The sequence below is a fragment of the Theropithecus gelada genome, chromosome 16 (assembly GCF_003255815.1).
Source record: "Theropithecus gelada isolate Dixy chromosome 16, Tgel_1.0, whole genome shotgun sequence".
Classification (NCBI taxonomy): domain Eukaryota; kingdom Metazoa; phylum Chordata; class Mammalia; order Primates; family Cercopithecidae; genus Theropithecus; species Theropithecus gelada.
Genome location: NC_037684.1, coordinates 76,170,243 through 76,194,306, shown reverse-complemented (window position 1 = coordinate 76,194,306; position 24,064 = coordinate 76,170,243). Strand labels below are relative to the sequence as shown.

Sequence of the window (24,064 nt, the reverse complement as noted above, 5' to 3'; positions counted from 1 at the left end):
CAGTAATTTCACTGGAAAAATGTTTATAACATAGAATATGAACTTAACGATAAGAAACTTGGCCGGGCGCGGTGGCTCAAGCCTGTAATCCCAGCACTTTGGGAGGCCGAGACGGGCGGATCACGAGGTCAGGAGATCGAGACTAGCCTGGCTAACACGGTGAAACCCCGTTTCTACTAAAAAAATACAAAAAGCTAGCTGGGCGAGGTGGCGGGCACCTGTAGTCCCAGCTACTGGGGAGGCTGAGGCAGGAGAATGGCATAGACCCGGGAGGCGGAGCTTGCAGTGAGCTGAGATCCAGCCACTGCACTCCAGCCTGGGCGACAGAGCGAGACTCCGTCTCAAAAAAAAAAAAAAAAAGAAACTTGTTTGCTCTGTTCAATACTGAATACTCAGTTCCAGTCACTGGGCCTGGTATGTGAAAGGAGTTTCTTGGTTTAAAAAATTTACTTAAGCTGTCAATGAGTGAAGGAAAAATAAGACAAATTATATGTTATACTACATACAATACCAATTGAAATTGTGGAACAGATTTTTCTTTTTAAATGCCGATTTTACTTATAATCTATACATAAAAGGAAAATGGAATTATGTTTTTATTAACTACAAGCAGCTGTTGGCCGGGCGCAGTGGCTCACACCTGTAATCCCAGCACTTTAGGAAGCCAAGGTGGGCAGATCACAAGGTAAGGAGATCGAGACCATCCTGGCTAACACGGTGAAACCCCGTCTCTACCAAAAAATACAAAAAAAAATTAGCGGGGCGTGGTGGCAGGCTCCTGTAGTCCCAGCTACTCCGGAGGCTGAGGCAAGAGAATGGCATGAACCCGGGAGGCGGAGCTTGCAGTGAGCCGACATTGTGCCACTGCACTCCAGCATGGGGAGAGCAAGACTCCGTCTCAAAAAAAAAAAAAAAAAAAAAAAACTTAGATATATGATAAAAAAATTTGTTGTGTAGCAAGACAAACGATAATCTGTACAAAGAATTAAAAACCTAAATATGTCAGTGGATCATAAGTATCAAGTAACAACAAATGAGTAGATTTTTATAGGGCTCATGACCTCTGCTTATTACCTTTAAATACTGCAAAAGAAAAAATAATTCTTTTCGTAGGTTAATATTTGGATTTTATTGATCATATCACTTGTGCCATAGGTCTCCAAAAATGTTCTGGGCTGCATGTACGTTCTGCATATGAATCTTGGAAGAATACTCATTTACTGTCAATAGTAGTTACTTTAAAAAGTAAAATGACATTTTACGCAGAATTTTCTTCTTTTCCCTTAGCATGCTGTGTTAGTTTCCTAAGGCTATGAACAGAACAAACGACCATAAACCGTGGGACTTAAGACAATAGAAATTTATTTTTTCACAGTTCACAAAGCCAGAAATTCAAAAGGGAGGTGTGAGTATGATTGATTTCTTTGGGAGGCTTTCAGGTAAAATCTCCTTCTTAGCTTCTGGTGGTTTCCAGCTCTCCTTGGCATTCCGTGACCGTAGGCAGCGTAACTCCAGACTCTGCCTCCCCTGTCTCATGGCCATCTTCACTGTAGGTCTCTGTATGTTCCCACCACCTTCCTGTAAGGACACAGCCATTGGCTTTACAGGCCACCCTAATGTATTGTGACCTCGTCTTCACCAAGTGTTATCTGCAGAGACACTTTTTCCAAATAGCTCAACATTCTTGGGTTCCAGGTGGATATGACTTTCTGCGGGACACTATGCAACATGGGAGATATGCATGTATTTTTTAGAAAATAATGAGTTCTGTCTCTGCTATAAAGTCCCTTTTCATTAGTGTTATTATAAAATAGCATGGAGAGTTGACAGAGCTCTAAGTAGTTCTGAATGGCCACAGCGTGGGAAACAAATGGGGGAGTGGGAAGAAATAAGATTTGATAAAACAGTTCAGGGCAAAATGATAGAAGGGCATGTACATCATACTAAAAAAAAAGTGATTGCTGTTTTGTGGCAAGGAAAAACAATAAAAATTGAGAAATATTAGGTGTCTATTCTGTGTCAATAATGTACAAAAACATTTTGGGGATAACGAGCTGAAAAAGGTATATGGCTTCATGTATATCACAGTGCAACAGGAAACCAATTCCTGGGACAGAAACAATTGGTAAAGGAGCACATTTGGTCACGCCTATAATCCCAGCACTTTGGGAGGCCGAGGCAGGCGAATCACGAGGTCAGGAGATCGAGACCATCCTGGCTAACACAGTGAAACCCCGTCTCTACTAAAAAAATATAAATTAGCCAGGCGTGGTGGCGGGCTCCTTTAGTCCCAGCTACTCGGGGAGGCTGAGGCAGGAGAATGGCATGAACCTGGGAGGTGGAGCTTGCAGTGAGCCTACTGAACTCCAGCCTGGGCGACAGAGGGAGACTCCCTCTCAGAACAAAAAACAAAAACAAAAAACAGGAGCACATTTGGGTTTGTCAAGCTTGAAGTTGAAAAAAATTAAGTAGAAAACAGGTCTAGCCAAGCTGAAATGTTCCTAGTGTAAACAAAATAATAGGATGAAAATCTCCTGATAGCTCAATGGGAAAGCATGAAGAGATGACAGGAAATAGGATTCAGAGCTTTGCAACATTAAGTGTTAGCGTTAGGAATGGTCTTAGAAGAAAAACATTGGAAAATAAAAAGAAGGTCGTTGGAGTTACAACTTGGTGTTAAAAAGGAGATGGAGGAAGAAAAAATATACCAACTAGAAGAGCAAAAGTTGTAAATACGTAACTTATGAGAACATTTTAACTTTAACTGAGGAATGTTCAGTGAAACAATAGAGCTCTCCCCACATCATCTCCCTGTCTAGGTGGTCTTCTTTCCCACTATCTTCTTCCCCTCGCCCTCTTCCCACTGTAGTTCTTTTTTTTTTTTTTTTTCTGAGATGGAGTCTCCTCTGTCATCCAGGCTGGAGTGCAATGGTGCAGTCTCAGCTCACTGCAACCTCCGCCTCCCGGGTTCAAGCGATTCTCCTGCCTCAACCTCTGGAGTAGCTGGGACTACAGGTGCATGCCGTCATGCCCGGCTAATTTTTGCATTTTTAGTAGAGACTGGGTTTCCGCATGTTGGCCAGGCAGGTCTCCAACTCTTGACCTTGTGATCTGCCCGCTTCAGCCTCCCAAAGTGCTGGGATTACAGGCGTGAGCCACCGCGCCCGGCCTTGTCCTCACCGTCTTCTTTCCCACCCTTTCTCCCTCTTCTCACCGTTTTCTTCCACTGTCTTCTCTACCACCCTGTCTTCTCCCTGCACTTTCTCCCCACTGTCTTCTTTCCCCTCCTCCCCGCTCCCACTTTCCAAGGTCTTTCCCACCCTCTCCGTCCCCTCCTCCCCCTCTCCCCGCAGTCTTCTGGGCCCCACTGTCTTCCGCCCGCAGCCAACACTGTTCAGTTCTGAGGTAGCGGCGGGGGCGGCGGCAGCCGCGGTGGCACAGGCAGCGACTCTCCGGGGTCTCCAGCCGGCTGCTGGCGCGGAGCTCAGGGGCCCAGCTCACGGGTCTACCTGGGCGCAGAGACACACCGGGCGCAGGAACACAGGCGCGCGCATGCGTGGAGGGCTTCTAAGTGAAAGGCAGTGGGAGAGCGCGGAGAAGGGAGTGGGCGAGAAGACGAACGGGGGAGAAAACGGCGGGGAGAGGAAGAGGGGAGAAGAGGGTGCGGGGAGAGAAAAGCGCGGCAGGAAGTCGCTGCTGCGAGAAGGTGGGGAGACGGAAACGGGAAGAAAATGGTGGGGAGGGGAAGAAAACGGTGGAGAGTAAGAGGCTGGGAAAGAAGACGATGGCGAGAGGGAGAGAAGAGAGTGGGAAGAAGATTGTGACAGACGTTGCTGCGACATGGTGGGAGGACACGGGAAGAAAACGGTGTGGGGGAAGAAAACGGGTGGGTAGAAAACGGTTGTGGGAAAGGCGCGGGGAGAAGACGGTGAAGGGAGAAGACGGCGTGGGGAGAAGACAGTGGGGAGAGGAAGAGAGAAGATGGGGCGGGGAGAGAAAAGCGCGGCAGGAAGACGCTGCTGCGAGAAGGTGGGGAGATGGAGGCGGAAGACGACGGTGGAGAATAAGAGGCTGGGAAAGAAGACGATGGGGAGAGGAGAAGAGGGTGGGAAGAGACTGCGGCAGACAGACGCGGCTGCGAAGAGGTGGGAAAACATGGGAAGAAAACGGTGCGGGGTGAGGAAGAAAATGGTTGCAGTAATAGGCCGGGAGAAGACGGTGAGGAGAGGGAGGGGGAGGGGAGGAGAGGGAGCGGCGGGAAGACGCTGCTGCGGGAATAGGCGGGAAGGTGGAGAGGGGAAGCGAGCAGGGTGGGGGAGGAAAAGCTGCCGCCACAGGAACTGGTGCTGCGAGGAGGCGGAGAGACTGAGGGGAAGAAAACGGGGGAGAAGAGAAAAAAAACTGCGGGGGAGAAGAAGGTGCGGGAAGAAGACGGTGGGGAGAGGGCAGCAGAGGGTGCGGGAAGACCGCGGTGGGGAAGGAGGGAGGGGGAGAAAAAGGTGGCAAGAAGACGTTGGGGAAGGGAAAGGTGGGAAAGGAGAAGGGTCGGGAAGGAGAGGGGAGGGAAAGGGCAGAAGGTGGGGAAGAAGACGGTTGGAAAGGGGAGAGGGGGAGGGGAAGAAAAGGGTCGGGAGGGAGAAGGGAAGAGGACAGGATTGGGCGGAAGAAGAAGGGAGGGGAAAGTGGCGAAGACGACGTTGGGGAAAGAGACGGAGAGGGGAAAAAGATGAGTGGGAGAGAAGAGGATGAAGCAGGGAACGAGGTGGGGAGAGGGGAAGAAAAAGGCAGAAAGACGGGCTGAGAAGACAGTGCTGGGAGAAGAGGGGAGGGCGCGGGGAGGGAGAAGGGAAGCGGGGAAAGACGGTGGGAGAAGGTGGTGGGGGAGAAGAGTTGGGGGAAAAAGAAACAATAGTGATACTAACGTTTAAACGTCGTCGTCTTGGAGCTAAAGAATCAAGTGTTGCTTTAGAGTCCCGGCCTAACTTATAAATTCCCACTTCCAAGTATTTTGCGATTGCAGTGTGGGTCATTTTTAGTACTTAGATCCAGAGCAGTCTCTGGTTGTTAGTGACGGTGCTATCAAATTGCATGCTGTTCACCAGCTATAAACGAAAAGATCACATTTCCTTGAAGCGCACTTTAATATGTAATTCAAAGACTTTTCCAAGGGGCTCGTTGGGGAAAAAAATAGAGGTGTGTACCTTTGGCATTGAACATGGAGTCTCTGATTTTAGATTGCATTTGTTTCCCCAAATCTTTAAGAATGTGGCAGAAACGTGATTGTGAATAAGGCATTCATTTTGTAGGGCAGTGCATGTTATTTTAACAAAGATAGGGTAAACTGATAAGCCTCTAAGAAAATGTAATTAATTCAATTAATTCACAGATACAAATTTAGGTTTCCTTAATACAAAAACCCCAAAAACAATTAAATTGCCTTAGTCAAAACATAACTTCATGCTTAGAGTCAAGAGAATTTGTAAATGCAATCCTGTAATGTTGCGTTATGCCTGTATAAAATACATATTAAACCTAAATGGTGCTTTTTTATTTGGCATTACAGAACTTCATAGAAGTGTGTGTGTATTAACACAGGTGAACTTGACATAAACTAATTGGTTAGTGATAACTATTACTGCTTGTAAAATAAGCAGTTAAATGTAAAGGTATAAATACATTTTATATTACCCTGCATTTTTAAAAAATATTTTCTTCTTTTGTATTCTAGTTTAAAATCCTGAAATACTTACTGATCTTATTTCCCCATGAAAAGGCTTTAGCTAACTATATTGTATTTCCAAGCAAATGTCTGTACCAGAACATCAAGTGCAGAAATTAAGCAAAATCTGTATTTTAGGACAGTTGCAGTGACTCGCACCCGTAATACCAGCACTTTGGGAGGCCAAGGTGGGTGGATGGCTTGAACTCAGGAATCCCAGACAGCGTGGGCAACATGGTGAAACCCTGCCTGTAGAAAAATAAACAAAAAATTAGCCGGGCGTGGTGGTGCACGTCTTGTATTTTATTCGATCAAATTGAAGGCTTCATTTTTACTTGGAAAACAAAATGATTTAATGTACTCATACAGAAAATAACCTTATGCCCAAAAGGGGTTCACTTACAGCACACGTTCATTCATACTGTCAGACAGTGGGTTAAATGTATCTGAGCACCGCCTATGAGTCAGGAACACAAGTGAGTATCCGCACTGAATATTACCCAAGCTTTTCCCATCTGTAATATAGAGTAGCATAGATAATTTCATGGACTTCATCTCTTTAATTTGTTGTGGAACACTAACATGACCACCTCGTATATAACTATCAATGCTGCTCTTAAACAGATGTTAATCATCTGGATATTTACTAGATTTAAATGACGTACTGCAGATATGTCATCCATATCTAATGTGTACTATACTAACTAATAAATTGAATTACTAAGTCTTACATGGTTTTGGTTTTAAATAAGCTCTTGGAAATCAGGCAGTTTGTGTTTTGTTTCATCTTATTGTACTATGAAGTAAAGTGGATAAAGATTCTGGAAGCACAACTGCACCACCACCCAGTGAAAAGGTCCATCGTTAGTTCCCTCCTTGCAAGCTTTGGGTATTTAACACACCGTCAGGCATAGGCAACCTTTGCAACATTAAAACAGGAGGTTGCAATTTGAGTCATTCTCAGTCACTGACAGTCTCTGTGCAAATTTAACAGCATGGCCACCTGTATATATATAGGACAGTGTTCGGATTGGCTTTTTACAACAAATTATATCCTTTAGCCAAAAAAAAAAAAAAAAAAGAACACGCATGGTAATAACTGCAAGTCACCGTGCTTTCTTAAGGAGAGTATCTGAAAAAGATACATGAAAACAAACTACATTTGTCTTTTTAAAAGCATTCTATGTTATTGTGGAAGCAACATCAAAGAAAAAAATGGTTAGAAAAAATCTGAATCAGCATGAAATAAAATATTTTGAGGGTTATTGAACACTGTTCATTTTCATGAAAATAGGACAAAGTTATTTAGCACAGGTATTTCTGTAATTGTGATACATTAGCAAAATTAGCTGTGTTCCGCAGTGCTCAAACTTGCTCTGTGTGAAATGGCCTACCATTAATACAAGGAAATTTGTTGTGAAACATGTACTGTAGAATGAAGTTCAAAATCTCTCTCTGCTTAAATCACTTAATTTTGTTAAATAAAACTTGGTTTCCGACGTCGTTTTTTTTTTCTCCAGAAAAGCACAATCTGCTCAATTCTTAACCAAGTGGAAGAGAGAAAATATTCAAGAAATACAAAGCAATTGTGCACATCACACTATAGTTGAAAAGTGTTCTGATACTGAAGCTATGTCCAATATTTTAAGCTGCTTTTATGCAGAGTGATCACTTGTACATTAATCTCAGAAGATTCTAGATGGAAATTCAAAGGGGCCCAGCCAATTAAATGTGCCTCTCTGAGAGAATCCCAGTGCTACTCACTTTCCCGTTTTCTGATCATTGATCAGATGGTTACAGATGCATGAAAGATACATGACTTTTAAAAACAAGATGTTATTTAAAACATCAGTGTTCAGTGCTTGCATTTGCAAAGAACATAAATATTAGATGATACTGAGAACATTGCTTAATAATCAAAGGTGAAATGTTCTGATTCTGAAATAAATGGAGAGGGTTAGCATGAAATTATTATTATTATTAATTTTTTTTTTTTTTTTGAGACGAGTCTCACTCTGTTGCCCAGGCTGGAGTGCAGTGGCACGATCTCGGCTCACTGCAAACTCCGCCTTCTGGGTTCATGCCATTCTCCTGCCTCAGCCTCCAGAGTAGCTGGGACTACAGGCACCCGCCACCGCACCCAGCTTATTTTTTTTATTTTTAGTAGAGACAGGGTTTCACCGTGGTCTCGATCTCCTGACCTTGTGATCTGCCCACCTCAGCCTCCCAAAGTGCTGGGATTATAGATGTGAGCCTCCGTGCCTGGCCAAAATTATTATTTTACTTACATTTGTTACCAAATCACTGAATTCAAAAGTAGAATTGCTGAAGTCACTGGAGTTTGATACTTCAGGATTGATGGTTTTGGTTGAATTATTTAAAAAATCAAAACTATAACTATATGGTATAAACAAACATGTTTATTTGTTTCAATATAAGTTAAATATATGTCCATACAGTATTCTTAGGTCAAATAGTCAATTGAATGGTTAACAATACTACTTCCCAGTCAATTGCTTTGTCATTGTTAAGATAAATCTTCAAAGAGTTTGAATGTACTTTAAAATAAGATTTGACTTGTAACTTACATAAGTATGAATTTGATAGCTATAGTTTGATTTGTTGTAAACAAATCTGAATGATTATAGAAAATTATTTCAATATGTCAAATTAGTTCCATGGCACCCGCGGTTATGTAACTGTTAGTACCTGTGGGGAGGGGTCCTTTTTTTCTTAATTCTCAAGCCCATAAGCAATCATTGACAATACTCAATTCTGATTCCTTTTCTTGGGGCCACATAAAATTTAATCCCTGTCACTATTTCTAGAAAAATCTAGAAAAACTTCCTATCCTGAGAGAGTCTTTTGCCAGACAATATAATAGTTTTTCAGGGATGCAACTGCTTGGATAGATATTTTCAGTTTGGAGTTGTAAAATCATGTTCTATCATCTCAACTATTCCATATACCAGTAGTTTTTTGAGACTGTGACGTAACAATTTTTCATTTTATTCACTTGGAAAAAAATAAAGTAATAACTATGCTGTTGACTTAGGAATCAGAGGTATTTGCTGTTTGATACAGAGTGGGAACACTGCAATTACTTCAAGAAAATGATGACATTCTTCTAGACTGAAAAATGCATGTGTCCTTGACCAAATAACAACTCTTTCTTGTACAGATTGCCCGGACACTCAGAAACTGCCTATTCAGAACATGGCATATCATAGAGATGAATTTTTAACAATTTTATTTGCCCATGTTTTCTGATTGTTCTATTTCACTGTGAACTCTCAGTACCAACGATTAATAACATAATTTGGTGGCTGGGGTTTACAACTGATTGATGACACTGGTTACAGATTTCTTTATTCCTTCTCTACTCCATTCTATGCTGCGACAAAAAATAAGACATTTATAAATAGAAACATTTTATTTGCAGTATAGCATACATTCAAATTAGGTGCTTGCATAGACATTTTGACAAATACTGCCATTTTTCTTTTAACACATAGGTCCTTAGTAAGCACTGCTTTGTAACACCAGTTTAAAATAGTTCTTCTTTTCATCTAACCATTTACAACATAAAAGTTTCAAGAATGGCACAAAGAAAAAATAATTTGTCAAAACAATGTTATCAGACATAATCAAGAACATTTTTGTAAGATAACTTTGTGAGGTCAACAACAAAACAGATCACAAGTGAAAGAAAATTTCAAATATCGTCTTTTATGATGAATAAATGTCAGACTTAGGCTTCTGATAAAGACAGACTAGGTACCCTAGAATAATTTAAATTAGTTTTTGTATGTAAAATAACATTTTAAAACAAATCAGGTCCAGGCACGGTGGCTCACGTCTATAGTCCCAGCACTTTGGGAGGCCGAGGCGGGTGAATCACTGAGGTCAGGAGGTCGAGACCAGCCTGGCTAATATGGCGAAACCCTGTCTCTACTAAAAATACAAAAATTAGTGGTGGCAATGAGATACCATCTCACACCAGTTAGAATGGCGATCATTAAAAAGTCAGGAAACAACAGGTGCTGGAGAGGATGTGGAGAAATAGGAACACTTTTACACTGTTGGTGGGATTGTAAACTAGTTCAACCATTATGGAAAACAGTATGGCGATTCCTCAAGGATCTAGAACTAGATGTACCATATGATCCAGCCATCCCATTACTGGGTATATACCCAAAGGATTATAAATCATGCTGCTATAAAGACACATGCACACATATGTTTATTGCAGCACTATTCACAATAGCAAAGACTTGGCATCAACCCAAATGTCCATCAGTGACAGATTGGATTAAGAAAATGTGGCACATATACACCATGGAATACTATGCAGCCATAAAAAAGGATGAGTTTGTGTCCTTTGTAGGGACATGGATGCAGCTGGAAACCATCATTCTTAGCAAACTATCACAAGAACAGAAAACCAAACACCGCATGTTCTCACTCATAGGTGGGAACTGAACAATGAGATCACTTGGACTCAGGAAGGGGAACATCACACACTGGGGCCTATCATGGGGAGGGGGGAGGGGGGAGGGATTGCATTGGGAGTTATACCTGATGTAAATGACGAGTTGATGGGTGCAGCACACCAACATGGCACAAGTATACATATGTAACAAACCTGCATGTTATGCACATGTACCCTACAACTTAAAGTATAATAATAAATAATTTAAAAAAAAAATTAGTGGTGGCATGCTCCTGCAGTCACAGCTACTCGGGAAGCTGAGGCAGGAGAATCCCTTGATTCTCGGAGGCGGAGGTTGCAGTGAGCCGAGATTGTGCCACTGCACTCCAGCCTGGGTGACAGCAAGACTCCATCACAAAAAAATAAAAAATTAAATAAATAAATACATATCAGAGGTAATAATTTAATTTTTTTAAACACTAACTAAATTAATGCACAGCCGAGAATTGTCAGGCTGAGATTTGGAGAGAAACAGCATCTAGAGAAATAAGAGCTGCTTTGCCCTGGAGCCATTTGTTAGTTCAGATGGGATATCTACCAGATTGTGTTAAACCTCTGCTAGTAGTAGTCTTGCAGAGGCCCTGGGTTTGGTCATGGATATTAAAGGCTGCTGGTGCATTAAAGCAGTGAGAAGGAACTAGAATTCACCCAGTCACCACAGCAGGCTGGCTGCTCTCCACCTGAGTGCCCCAAAAAGGTTCCAACTCCAAATTTTTATGAAAGTAATTCAGGACTTGACTGTCCTTATCGTTCTGGCATGAGCCAATAACAATCATTTGAGAAAGAAAACATTATCTGGGCCTCTAAAGACAGCCAAAACCAGTTGTTCACCCACTATATTTTGTACATTTGCTCAAAGATATGAGGGTCAATGAAGAAAAAAGACACTGTGAGAAGAAATAAACAGATGCCAAGGGAAAAAAAAATGTGTCAAAGCAACTAGAATTACTATATTCAAAGACATGAGGTCAAGCTTGGAAATTTCAAGAAGAAAGTGGAAACTATAAAAGTGACAGATTAGGGTAAAACAACAAAAAAATTCTAAGACTAAAAAATGTGAGGAAGAAAAAAAGGTGACTCAATAGATGAGTTTAACAGCAAATGAGACAGGTGAGTAAAGAAGCAGTGGATTATAATTGATATCATAAGAAACTAACCAGAAAAATATGCATGTTTATACATACATTCATAAAGATATGGATACAAGAGTTTAAGAGTCACTGAGGATATTTAATAATAAAATCTAATATACACTGAAGAAAAGAAAGGAAAATAAGAATGGGACAGAAAAATATTTAAAGACCCAATTGCTGAGAATTTTCTAAAGTTAATGAAATATAATAACCTGCAATTTCAGAAAGACAAACTCCTGGTAATGAAGCTGCAGAAAACCAAGAAACAAGTAGAAATTAGTAGAGCTTCACTGTGATGTAAGATACTAATCGCTAGTCAAAAAATTCCCTACACAACAAAAATATCTTTTAAAAACAAAGATAGCATTAAAACATGTTCAGATACGTAAAAACTGACATAATTTTTTTTTTATCAGCAGATAGACCCTAAATGAAATTCTAAAGCGTGTTTATTGAGAAAGAAGAAAAAGCGAAATGATCACAATAAATGTTTTCAAGGGTTCAGGGATGAATGGAGAGCAGCAGAAGTGGCAGATATCTTGACAATACACAAATGGACTAAAACAGCAACGCCTTGGGGATATTAAATGCACAGCACAGACCCAATTCACACACAAGTACAAGTACATGTGAGAAGGGATAACAGGGCTGGGCACGGTGACTCATGGCTGCAATCCCAGCACTTTGGGAGGCCGAGGTGGGCAGATCATGAGGTCAGGAATTCAACACCAGCCTGGCCAACATAGTGAGAGCCCGTCTCTACTAAAAATACAAAAATTAGCTGGGCATGGTGGTGGGTGCCTCTAGTCCCAGCTGCTTGGGAGGCTGAGGCAGGAGAATCACTTGAACCCAGGAGGCAGAGGTTGCAGTGAGCCAAGATCAAGCCACTTGCACTCCAGCCTGGGTGACACAGTGAGACTGTTTAAAAAAAAAAAAAAAAAGAAGGGATAAGGTCCTTCCTTGCATTTTCCAGAATAATGGTAAAAGTATTAATAACTTAAATTTTGATAAGTCAACAAATATATTGTAATTTCTAGTAAATTTCTAATAAGAGAGTAAAAGTGTATAAATTCCAAACCAAAGGGAATAAAATGAATGTTTAAGAAAATCTACATTCGTCAAAAGAAGGCAAGAAATACCGAGAAACGGGAATAAAAAGCAGGCAAGACAAAAAGCACCTGAGAAAGTGGTAGGAGATTGCACAGCGACTACTATTGAGGGTAAATTGTGATTGGGGCGAAATGGCAGATGGGAAATTCTAGACTGTTAAGGATACTTGATCTGGGTATTGAATTTATAGATGTTTATTTCATGATTATTTTGATCTGGGTATTAAATTTATAGATGATTGTTTCATTTAAGCAGTATATTCATATTTTTTGCACATGATTACAGTCTAAAATTTAAATTAAGAATGAAGGTTCACCTTGCTGACTTGGAGGAGTCCATGTTTTTTGTTCTCATTTCCAAGGCATTATGTCATTTCACAAGTTAGGGAAAGCTTAGCGGATGGACGCGGTGGAAATAGGAAGATGTTAGGAAATGCATGTGCTCTGATAATAGGGAAGGACTGAAATTCATGGAAGCCAAATAACATGAGTAGCACAAGGTGGAATACTATACCTCCTAGCAGAAAAAAGAAAATTCTTATTTACATTAAAACAACTAGACATTTCCTTTAAGAACTTAAACCTGTAGTTCCCAAGGGACAAATATTGTGTTTCTATCATTTCTTTCTTTACATTTTTGGATAAATGTGATCCTTGGTAGCCCTTGACGATACAAACAAAATTTGAAAGAGTTGTTAAAGGTACACCTCTGCATGATATTTCCAAATTCAGAGGTTAAGGGAAAAAAAAATACGATCGATAACGTAGGTAAGGTTCTTCTAGTCAAACATGGCACAAATTTTAAAAGAGAGATAAATACACAGTTTTATTAATTTAGTAATGGTCTCTGTATTGAGTTTATGGTTAGTTTTCCATTTTTTGTCAACTTGAATCTGTACAGCAAGTATGTAGTCTTGAAAATGGAATAAAAATTACAGTACAAAAGAATAAAGACAAGTTTTCAACATTTTTGGCATCAGGAATTCTTTAAAATCTTAAAAATTATTGGGGGCCACAAAGTCATTTGATTTATCTGCATTATATGTTTAGGTATTTACCATATTAAAATTGAGTGATATCTTGAAAGAAGTGTATGAGTTGATTCAAAGCAATGATGACAAACTCATTATGTGTTAACATAAGTAACACATTTGCATAAAAAATTGAACAAAATAGAAATTAATGTGGAGTGATATTAGTTTTATTAAGCTCCTTAATATCTGATTTAATAGATTATAGCTGGATTATCATATTTAACTCCATATTTAATCTGTTAAAATATGTTATTGAGTTTAAACAAGTGTATGAAAAAAGTCTGGTCTCACAGAGAAAAATAGTTGGAAAGGGAGAAGTATTTTAATAACCTTTTCAGGTAATGGGGGACAATATTCTTTTGATACTACACTGAAAATTTTAAAAGGGTAGTTTCTTAAAAATTAGCTGTAATGTGGAATCTGGAAACTTAAATATGAAAACTCCTAAAACTCTTAAGATTTTAAAAAGATTAATTTTACTCTAAAATCTGTTGTTCCATCTTATAATTTTTACCCATGCCCAATTTTATAATATCATCCATTAGACATTGTTTCACGGAGTTAAGCAGATCTTTTAAATGTTGGCACATTTCATTATACAATGTCAAATAAATAACAGCTTTGTTAAATCATGGCCACCCTAACCAGAAAGATCTTTAGGTGTTTGGACAGCAGTCTGGCTCAAGTAGTGGATAAAATTTTTTGAAAATTCTTTTTTTTAATTCAGATTCTAATTTTATCACTGACATATAGGATATTGTCAGTTTTTTCTGAAGTGAGAAGCTCACTGTTTTTCACTTTTATTCAGTCTTTACCATCCAGTAAATGTCACTTCTATTCTTCAATAAGAAATCTGGAATCCTCTGGAACTACTTTCTATCTCTCATACGCCAAACCAATTTATCAGTAGATAGTGTTGTTGATTCTTTTAAAACATATTGTGAATCCTGCCGGGCGCGGTGGCTCACGCCTGTAAAACCAGTACTTTGTGAGGCCGAGGCGGGCGGATCATGAAGTCAGGAGATCGAGACCATCCTGGCTAACACAGTGAAACCCCATCTCTACTAAAAATAACAAAAAAATTAGCCGGGCGCGGTGGCGGGCGCCTGTAGTGGCAGCTACTGGGGAGGCTGAGGCAGCAGAATGGCGTGAACCCGGGAGGAGGAGCTTGCAGTGAACTGAGATTGCGCCACTGCTCTCCAGCCTGAGCAACAGAGGAAACTCCATCTCAAAACAACAAACAAACAAACAAAAACATATTGTAAATCCAGGCATATCTTACCGGTCTACTGCTGCCACCCCTACCCATCTGTCATCTCAGGTCTCGATTAGTAGCCTGTCCTTCTACATGCTTTTTATTCCTTCTATTGTTCCTTTTGTCTTTCCATGAAGCCACCTAGCTGATTTTTGAAAAATATCATTTAAAATGTCACCCTTTGGCTCTTTGGCTCAAATTCTGTGAACTAGGGCAGAACTAATCTTTTCTTTTTTCAAAAAAAATTCAACTTTTAAGGTCAGGGTACATACGCAGGTTTGTTACGTAGCTACACTTATGTCATGGGGGTTTGTTGTATAGATTCTTTCATCATCCAGGTATTAAGCCTAGTACCCACTAGTTTTTTTTTTTCCTGCTCTTCTGCCTCCTCCCACCTCTCCACCCTTCGAAAGGCCCCAGTGTTTGTCATTCCCCTCTATGTGTCCATATATTCTCATCATTTAGCTCACACTTATAAGCTTGCTAAGGATAATGGCCTCCAGCTCCATCCATGTCCCTGCAAAGGACATGATCTCGTTCTTTTTTATCGCTGCATAGGACCCCATGATGTATATATACCACATTTTTTTAATCCAGTATATCATTGATGGGCATTTGGGTTGATTCCATGTCTTTGCTATTGTGACTAGTGCTGGAAAGAACATACACATGCATGTGTCTTATAATTAAATGATTTATATTCCTTTGGGTATATACCCAGTAATGGGATTGCTTCATTGAATGGTATTTCTGTCTTAGGTCTCTGAGGAATCACCACTGTCTTCCACGATGGCTGAATTAATTTACACTCCCACCAACAGTGCGTACGTGTTCCTTTTTCCTCCACAACGTTGCCAGCATCTGTTATTTTTTGACTTTTTAGTAATAGCCATTCTGATTAGTGTGAAGTAGCATCTCATTGTGGTTTTGATTTGCATTTCTCTAATGATCAGTGATGTTTTCCAAAAGAAAACTCATTTTTCTTGCACTGTTGAGCTGATTACCATCAGTTCCAAACCTCTTCCCTTTACCCTGCTTGCTGGCGTTGCCTTGTCTGCGGCACGGTTTGAAACTTCATCTGCAGCATCTGCTAGAGGGACACTGGAGAAAGTTGAGGCTCTTTCTAGTTCTGAGTGCTCCTCTTACCTTGCTCTTGTAGGGGACAGCAGCCAACAGTGGCTAATCACCTCTCTGGGGACAGAGCAGGTCACAGGCAGCACCTAGGGGAGCAGCTTCTCAGTGTTTCGTCAGTGTAGAAACTCAGCAAAATTCTCTGCTATCAAGCAGGCCACATCCTCACCCTCTCCAAGGAGGTCTAGCACTCAGCTCTGGTGTGTGTGTGGGAGATTCTTCCAGATTTGTTTTTTCCTGCAGTGCTTGCCTGAAGTCCTGGAGCGTGCAGTGGCAGCTCCCTGAATTTGCTGTCCCTATTTTGTGTGTGTGTTTGCTTGGCCTTTCACAAGTTTGTCCAATGCACAACCCAGGGCTGGTTTGAATGAGGCCCAACACAAACTTGTAAACTTTCTTAAAACACTATGAGCTTTTTGGCTGGGTGCCAGTGGTTCACGCCTGTAATCGCAGCACTTTGGGAGGCTGAGGCAGGCAGATCACCTGAGTTCAGGAGTTCAAGACCAGCCTGGCCAACATGGTGAAAACCCGTCTCTCTCTACTAAAAGTACAAAAATTAGCCAGGTGTGGTGGCACATGCCTGTAATCCCACCTACTCAGGAGGCTGAGGCACAAGAATCGATTGAGTCTGGAGGCAGAGGTTGCAGTCAGCAGATTTCATGCCACTACACTCCAGCCTGGGTGACAGAGTAAGACTCTGTCTCAAAAAACAAAACAAGGCTGGGTAGAGTGGCTCACGCCTGTAATCCCAGAACTTTGGAAGGCCGAGCCGGGCAGATCACGAGGTCAAGAGATCAAAACCATCCTGGCCAACATGGTGAAACCTCGTCTTTACTAAAAAGACAAAAATTAACTGGGCGTGTGACTGTAGTTCCAGCTACTCAGGAGGCTGAGGCAGGAGAATTGCTTAAACCCAGGAAGCGGAGGTTGCAGTGAGTCGAGATGATGCCACTGCACTCTAGTCTGGCAACAGGGCAAGACTCCATCTCAAAAAAAAAAAAAAAAAAAGAACAATAACAACAAGAACAACAAAAACTCAAAACAAACAAAAAAACACTATGCGGTTTTTCTGTGACTTTTTTTTGTTTTAGCTTATTAGCCATCATTAGTGTTCATGTATTTTTTGTGTGGCCTGAGACAATTCTTCCAATGTGGCCCAGGGAAGCCAAAAGATTGGACACCCCTGCTTTAAGAGATAATTCCCTGAAATAGTTAACAGCTATTTACTTTCAATTTTCCTTATTCAAATTACTGTGCAGTTTCAGTCTCCTGGTTGGACAGTAACTGACCACAATGTCTCCCAAGGCCCTGCATGATTTAGTTCCTGGCATTGCTCTGAAACTGTCGTCTACCATCCTCCCCTTGTGCACTTTGCTCTGGTCTCACTGATGGACACGTTCTTCCTAGAACATCCTCCTTCTTAGATTTGTCTTACTTTTTACCTAGAATCTTCTTCTTGCTATTCAAATACCTCATTAGCAGAATTTTCCACATATGGTATAAAATAGTGCTTCCAATACAACACTTTCTCTCTAGCCTGCTTCATTTTTCATAAAAGTTCTTGTCACCACATGACATGTTACAGTCATTTATTTCCTGGCTCTCTGACTCTTCTCACTGGAAAGTTATGTCCTTGACAGCATACACCATCTGTTTTGTTCCTGGTTAATCCTTGTGCGTGCACCTCCATATAACCTAGCACATAGTAGACAATTAAACAGCTGAGAGTTAATGAATAAATGAAGTAGTATACTTCCTAGATGAGAAAACTGAGACTCAAAAGTGATAAGTACCAAATCAGTGTAACATAAAAAGTTAGGAGTTTAAGCTCTTTGGGGAGAAATGTGGGTTTAAATGTGGGTTTTGCTATGTCCTACTAGTGTAACTTACATATATTTCTTAAATTCTCTGTGCCTCATTTTCCTTATCTGAAAAATGTGGATTAAATGGTAACTAGTTTATACTGTGGCTATATAGAGTAAATAAATTATGTATATAATATGCCTAGTACAGTGCTTGACACACATTAACGATTCCACATATTTAGTTATTTGTACAATTATCTGTAGCTGCAAAACTATAAATGCAGTCTCGTCATCTTTCTGGAGAGATAGCAAGAGAAAGGTTAAGTTTATAAAATGCCTAAACAATAAAAACTATATTATTGAAGTAAAATGCCTAAACAAGGGCTGGTTTTAATATCAACTAATTAGTAGCTGCCTGATAGTAAGAACTAACTCTAAAATCAAGTAGACAAGAAAATGGTTGAGAAGGCTGACCAAATCCTACGCTATACTGCACGTTCAGTAACCGTGTCACAGCAGTGATGCCATATTGCTTTTCTTTGATTGAATCGTGGCATCACAGATGAGAACCAAGGGACTAGATAGATCATAGGTAGATAGGTAACACACACACATGCAAACATTCATACATATCTACATATGTAGATAGATACATCCATATCCGGATTCATACATGGGTAGAGAGATTTTTTAAAACTGCTGAACCCAAATCCAGTGATCTATGAAAGCGAAGGACAAATACAGTTATATAAAGAGTCTTTCAATGAATTTTCAGCAGATATAGATCTTTTTGTGCTGAAACAGAGGATCACTGTTGCCTTTCTTTTGTAAACACAGGTCTATGACTGGCTAAAGCGATTATATGAAAACTGAGCATTTTCATTCTGTATCTAGTTTTAGAAATTGAGGAAAATGTCTATTGTGAAATCTTAAAGTTTCTGAACTTAGTTTACCTTTGAAAATAGTGTTGTATGCCCCTTGAAGGTAACTGGTATTTTATTTTGGTTAAATATTTTCTAGCAGAACCCTGAATCAAGTCGCTTTGATATTTCCATATCAGCCTCCTGAGTAGCTGGGACCACAGGCATACACCCCCATGCAAGACTAATTTTGATATTTTTTGTAGGGACAGGGTTTCGTCATGTTGGCCAGGCTCATCTCAAATTTCTGACCTCGAGCAATCTGCCCACCTCAGCCTCCATGGATCATGGAGAGCACTTTTCACCATTCTGCATTATTTTGTTTGCTGCCTGGCGTCTCCTCAGGAGCCACCTGAGTTCTGGCCCCAAATGCCCCAGCCCAGCCCAGGGGAACCTGGGAGGTGCTCAATCCATAATCCTGGCCGCTCCCTGGCCAGAAGAGCCCTTGGTGGCTCTGTCAGCCCACCTGGGTGACCCTGGCCTCTGCCCTGGGGAAGCTCCCATCCCTCTGGATTGCCCATCTCCCCTAGGACCCCTACAGCCCCCGAAATGCGTTGACACTGAATCGTTCTGTAAACACCACGGGCCTTGACTCCACATCGCTCTCTAAACATCATGTGGGACCTCTTGCCCTTCTCCTTCATGACCTGTAGGGCAGGGCCAAAAGGAGGAAGCAGCCTCAGAACACACAAAAGACTCCCTGCTCCAAACGGCAGTCATCCCTCCATCAGCACTTCTGGAAGGAAAGGAGGAAGGTTTCCTTCTGCAGAAATCTCCTTTTTTGCCTTGTTTCTGAAACCTGGGCGGGTCAGCAGAGCCCAGTGCACCTGTGGTGCCTGAGTCACCGTCTGTGCCCAGGATGTGTGTCTGACCACAGCCCCCACCCCCAACCCGGGCTCGATGTTCCCTCCAGCTGGAGTCCTGGGCTCCTGACATGGCCTGACCTGTTTGTCCTGCCCTGGCCGAGTATGGGAGGGCCTTATCTTGTATCCCCCTGGGTTCTTAGCCTTGACTTCCTCAATGTTTAGAAGGAGTGAGCACACCCAGTCCCTCACCGGTGGGGGGAATTCCTCTGTAAACCCTGTGAGACAGAAACAGACAAAATGCTTTAGTGAGACAGGACACGGGGCGACTCAGGGAGGATCAGAGCCTGAGGGTTCTGGAAGTCTCCAGCCTTTTTCAGGTCCCAGGGAGAGGCAATTGAAAGTGTGAAGGAGCACTCAGGGTTGTGCACCCTGACCTGGACCTTTTCCTTTTTTCGGGTCACCAGGACACGTCCCTACCCCTGAGCTAGGGGTGGCCCAGGTCCTGGTATTAGGTTTTCTCCTAGAAAGGCGATGCTTGCATGGATGGGCAAAATGCTGGCAACCAGGCCTGGTGTCCTCTGGGTGAGGACAGGGTGCCACCAACCCGCTGAGAGGCAGACGGTGCCAGGTCACGGCCATGGGCGCCTGTCTCCTGGCTCTGTAGAGAACAGTCACGGGGCCACTCCCTCCCCATGTTACTTTTTGCTGTTCTTATATTTTGGCCAGTCTCCAAGCATCTTCAGCCACTTGTCGGTGGTTTTATTTCCTGATCTCTTTGCTAGCAAATGAGCCAGGATGGAGTTAGCGGAAGTGTCTGGCCTCTGGCAGCAGCCCATGGATGCTGGGTCCTGGGCTCCAGGAACTGGAAGGAGCCAGGAAAGGACAAACCCTGGGGGACTGAGACCCTCTGATAGAACGGGCATCAGCTGCCTGGACTCCTGATAGCAAGACTCAGCATCTTCAGACCACAAAAAGCTTGGATTATGGTTGTTTCCAATCCTTCAGCTGGGGTCCTGGAACAAGAAGGCAGTGACTTCTGAGCAAGACTGTGGTTCTTAGTTTGGGTTTTGGTTGAACCACCATGGGGCAGAGTCTTGGGTTCAGGTGGAGCAGGAACTGCCATTTCTCCCAGTGACAGTGTCACTCCCAGTCACCACAACTTCGGCCCATAGGCTGCCCCCTCTGCCTTGCCCACCAGCCCTGATTCCCTATCCCTGGGGCAGCCTCACACGCAGCAGGCACAGGCTCTTATCTTCACCTCCAGGGCACTGACAGGAGCCAGCTTCGTCTCACTGTAAGGCAACTCAGACAGAGCTGAGGACATGTATAGGCCAGGAACCATCTCCCTCCCTGAGAGGGCCCCAGCCCCTCCGATCCACCCTAAGTCTCAGCCCGGAGGAAGGCACAGGGAAGGAAGGCAAGGCCTCCCTGCGGAGCTGGGCACATGGTCCCCGTGAGAACCCTGGAAAAGAAGGAGTGCGAGGCTGGCCTGGCGGTGACCACTCGGGGCCTGTGAGAGGCCTCAGGCTGCACAATGGGAATGCGCCTCCTGGGCTGGAGGCGGCACCCTCTGTGGGAGCTGAGAAAGTCCAGTCCTGAGACAGGATGGGTGCCGCCTAGGGTGGGTGGCCAAGCCCTGACTGACAGCAGTGCCTTGGGAGTGACCCCATCACCCACCAATGTCCAGAGAGCCTGGCCTGAGAGCTGCCCAGTGCCCTGAGGACACACCTGGAGCCCTTCGCACCTGACACTCCCCACAGGCCTTGCAGGGTCTGACCTCCCAGTGTGCACCTGTCTCTCCCTGCAGCCTGGCCGTTGACCCTGGCTGTTCCCCATCTTCCCCCATCCTGCCCAGCCCAGAGACCATGACCCTCTCTCCAGCTACCCTGGCCTTCCTGTGACCCTCTTCCTGTCAGCGCCTAGGCATGAGACCCCCAGGTGTCTCACTGGGCTTCCCAGCCTGCTGGAGAGAAGCCTGGGTTGACAAGGGTGACCAAGAGCCCTGCCAACAGTGGGGATGGCCCCACCACCCTGCCTCCAGCCAAAGCTGGCTCTCAGGGCAGTCAGCCTTCATCCCTCAGCCTCCTTCCAGCCACTGCAGCAGCCAGGACATGGGGTGCCCGGCTGTCCTACCTGCACCGACTCGGCCCCCCCTCTACCCTGCACAGTGCTGACTGAGCCAGCGGGAACCAGAGTCTCTGGAGGGCCACGCAGAGCCTTGGGGACTGACCAAGTCCCCCCACTGAGGGGTCCCAGGTGTGCCACTGTTTCCTGCCTGCCCCATCTGTCATCCTCCCAAGGCTATCAGCTCCACCCTGGGCTGGCTTGGTTCAGGTGTGTCCCAGAAGTGGCAGGTCTCATGGGCTCACCCCGCCCCTCTTCCCCAGACTCCTCCCTCTCTCAATCCTGTGAGTCCTGAGGGGCTGACTCCAGGCTGGGCTCCCCTTACCAGGCCCAGATCCCTTCCCAGCACCACTCCCGGGGCCTTCAGCTGCATGCTCTGTTACTCCCCAGCCTCATTGTGAGATGCCAAGGCCAGGCCCTCCCCTTCTTCTTCCCCAGCCTCCCACGGTCACAGCCATTGATGTCCCCATGCACCTCCCTACAGTATGCCTCAGCTGGGTCCCCTGAGCCCTTGGAGACCTGCTACACAATGGCCCTCAGGCCTGGCCAGGGGCCCCCTAGCCTGTGGCCACCACCCCCAGATCTCATCAGGGCAGCCCCCAAGGGGACAGGGCCAGACCCACAGGCTGCCCCCTCTTCTCCTGCTGATGTGGAGACCTAAGTGCTGAGAGCTCAGGGGTCAGACTCAGCCCCCTCTCTGTCCCACCCGCTCTCCCAAGCTCCCTAGATGGGCCTCAAGGCTCTGCCCTAACCCTGACCACGGGCTGGACCTGCAGGAGAGGCAGGGAGGAGTTCTGACCCTGGAGAGGAGGTTGGCCAGAGCCAGGGAGACATGTCCTGCCTCAGAGAATCTTTCTAAAAACAAAACCTGTCCCTGAGGTGAGACCGATGTGTCAGGGGTCAGAGGACTCACCACACAATTCCGAGGCGATCAGTGAATTTCCAGATGTCAACATGCTCATGCTCCATGTCCACTGTTGACCCAGCTCCGTGTCCCTGTGACCCAGAGGGGGCCAGGGAGAGGGGCGCAAGGTGAGGCGCTTGTGGTCCTGAGGGCGTGGACAGCCTGTCCCGGCCCTGTGATCTTAAGGATCCCAGGAGCCTTTGACCAGGCACAGCGAGGGAGGAGAGGCCCCACCTCTCTTGAGGGAGCGGCCCCACCTGTACCTGCTCATACTTTTCAATAATGTCCCCTCACCCATGCACATGTGGGGTATCCTCATCCATCACCATCCCACAAGACCAAGTCATCCAATGGCTCTGCTGTACCCGAGTGCCCAGAAAACACCCAAACCACTCCTGCCACACCCCTAGACACCCTCCGGCCCGAGGAGCCCCATTCTACCACCCCTTCCAGGTGACGGGGGCCAGACCCAGTGACCCCACCCCTTCCTCAGTCTCTGGAGTCCTTGCATCCCACCTGGGGTGGGCTCCTTCCTGAGGACTTGAGCACAGGGCAACCTGGAAAGAGAGGCCCATTGTCCTCAAGTGCTCTCAGGTGGATACACACCTGCCCCAGCAGGGCAAACGGCGTCCACCTGTCGAGTGTCAAGGGCTCACGATGAGCTATTCCGGTCACCTGGGGCAGATGGGGTCAGGACTGGACATCTGTATAAGATCAATCTCCATGAAGATGCCCAGTTTTCTGTAGGAAGCAAGACATCTGGTGACTGCTCCATTCTACTCCGGTTCTCACGCACTCTGGCCAGGGGAGACGCACTCCCCCAGGACCCCATGTGTCCATTGGGTCCCACAAGGATCATCAGTGACCACACCTGAAGTCTGAGTTGGCGAGACCTCCTCCCAGCTTAAGGCACAGAATTGGACTGAGAACCCCCGCCTCCCCACCACCCATAGGGCCTCCATTTTAGGGACTCTTCCAGGGCCAGGCTCTGCCCCACTGAAGTCTGGAACCCCAGGGAGATTTGGAATCCAGGGCAGGGAGGCCGCAGAGGTCAGGGCTTGAGTCCAGCACTGCACAGGGCAGGGCTGAGAGCACATCCCAGGCTCACATCTGGGTCCCTGGGCCAGTATCGGCTCCTCTGACCCTAGACAGCTCACTTGTCAAACGGGTGCATTTGGGGACAGCACCCACCCCACAGAGTTGCTGTGAGGATGCAGGAAACAACCGTCTACACAGTCAGTGCAGAATGGGCACCTGGTGAGTGCTCAGGGATGACCCTTCTCGGCACCTGCCCAGAGGACAGCACTGCCCACCAGGTAGCGACTGTCCCATGTCGGCAGGGAGGGAACACAGCAGGTCACACTCACCTGAGTCTGCTGATCCAGCTGTGCCTCTCACTTAGGAAAACCTCCTCTATGCAGAACCAGACACCGCTGTGTGTCTTGTCTCCAAGAGCTCCAGATACAGAGAGGGCAGGCAGGTAGGCGGGAGGGTATGCAGCACCAGTGACATTGTGGAGTCATGGCACCCATTACAGACCCAAGCAGGGCCTGGAGTCAGCATCCTCCCATCCCTGAAGTTTCAACATGCACGTGTGCAGCGTGTTTGTGCAGGTGAGCGTGCACATGTATGTGA

At 44.6% G+C, this 24,064-nt stretch overlaps 1 pseudogene; it reads right to left on the bottom strand.

Moving 5' to 3' along the window:
• Positions 1-2,870: 2,870 nt before the first annotated feature.
• On the bottom strand, positions 2,871-23,761 carry LOC112610194 (annotated as a pseudogene).
• Positions 23,762-24,064: the final 303 nt, after the last annotated feature.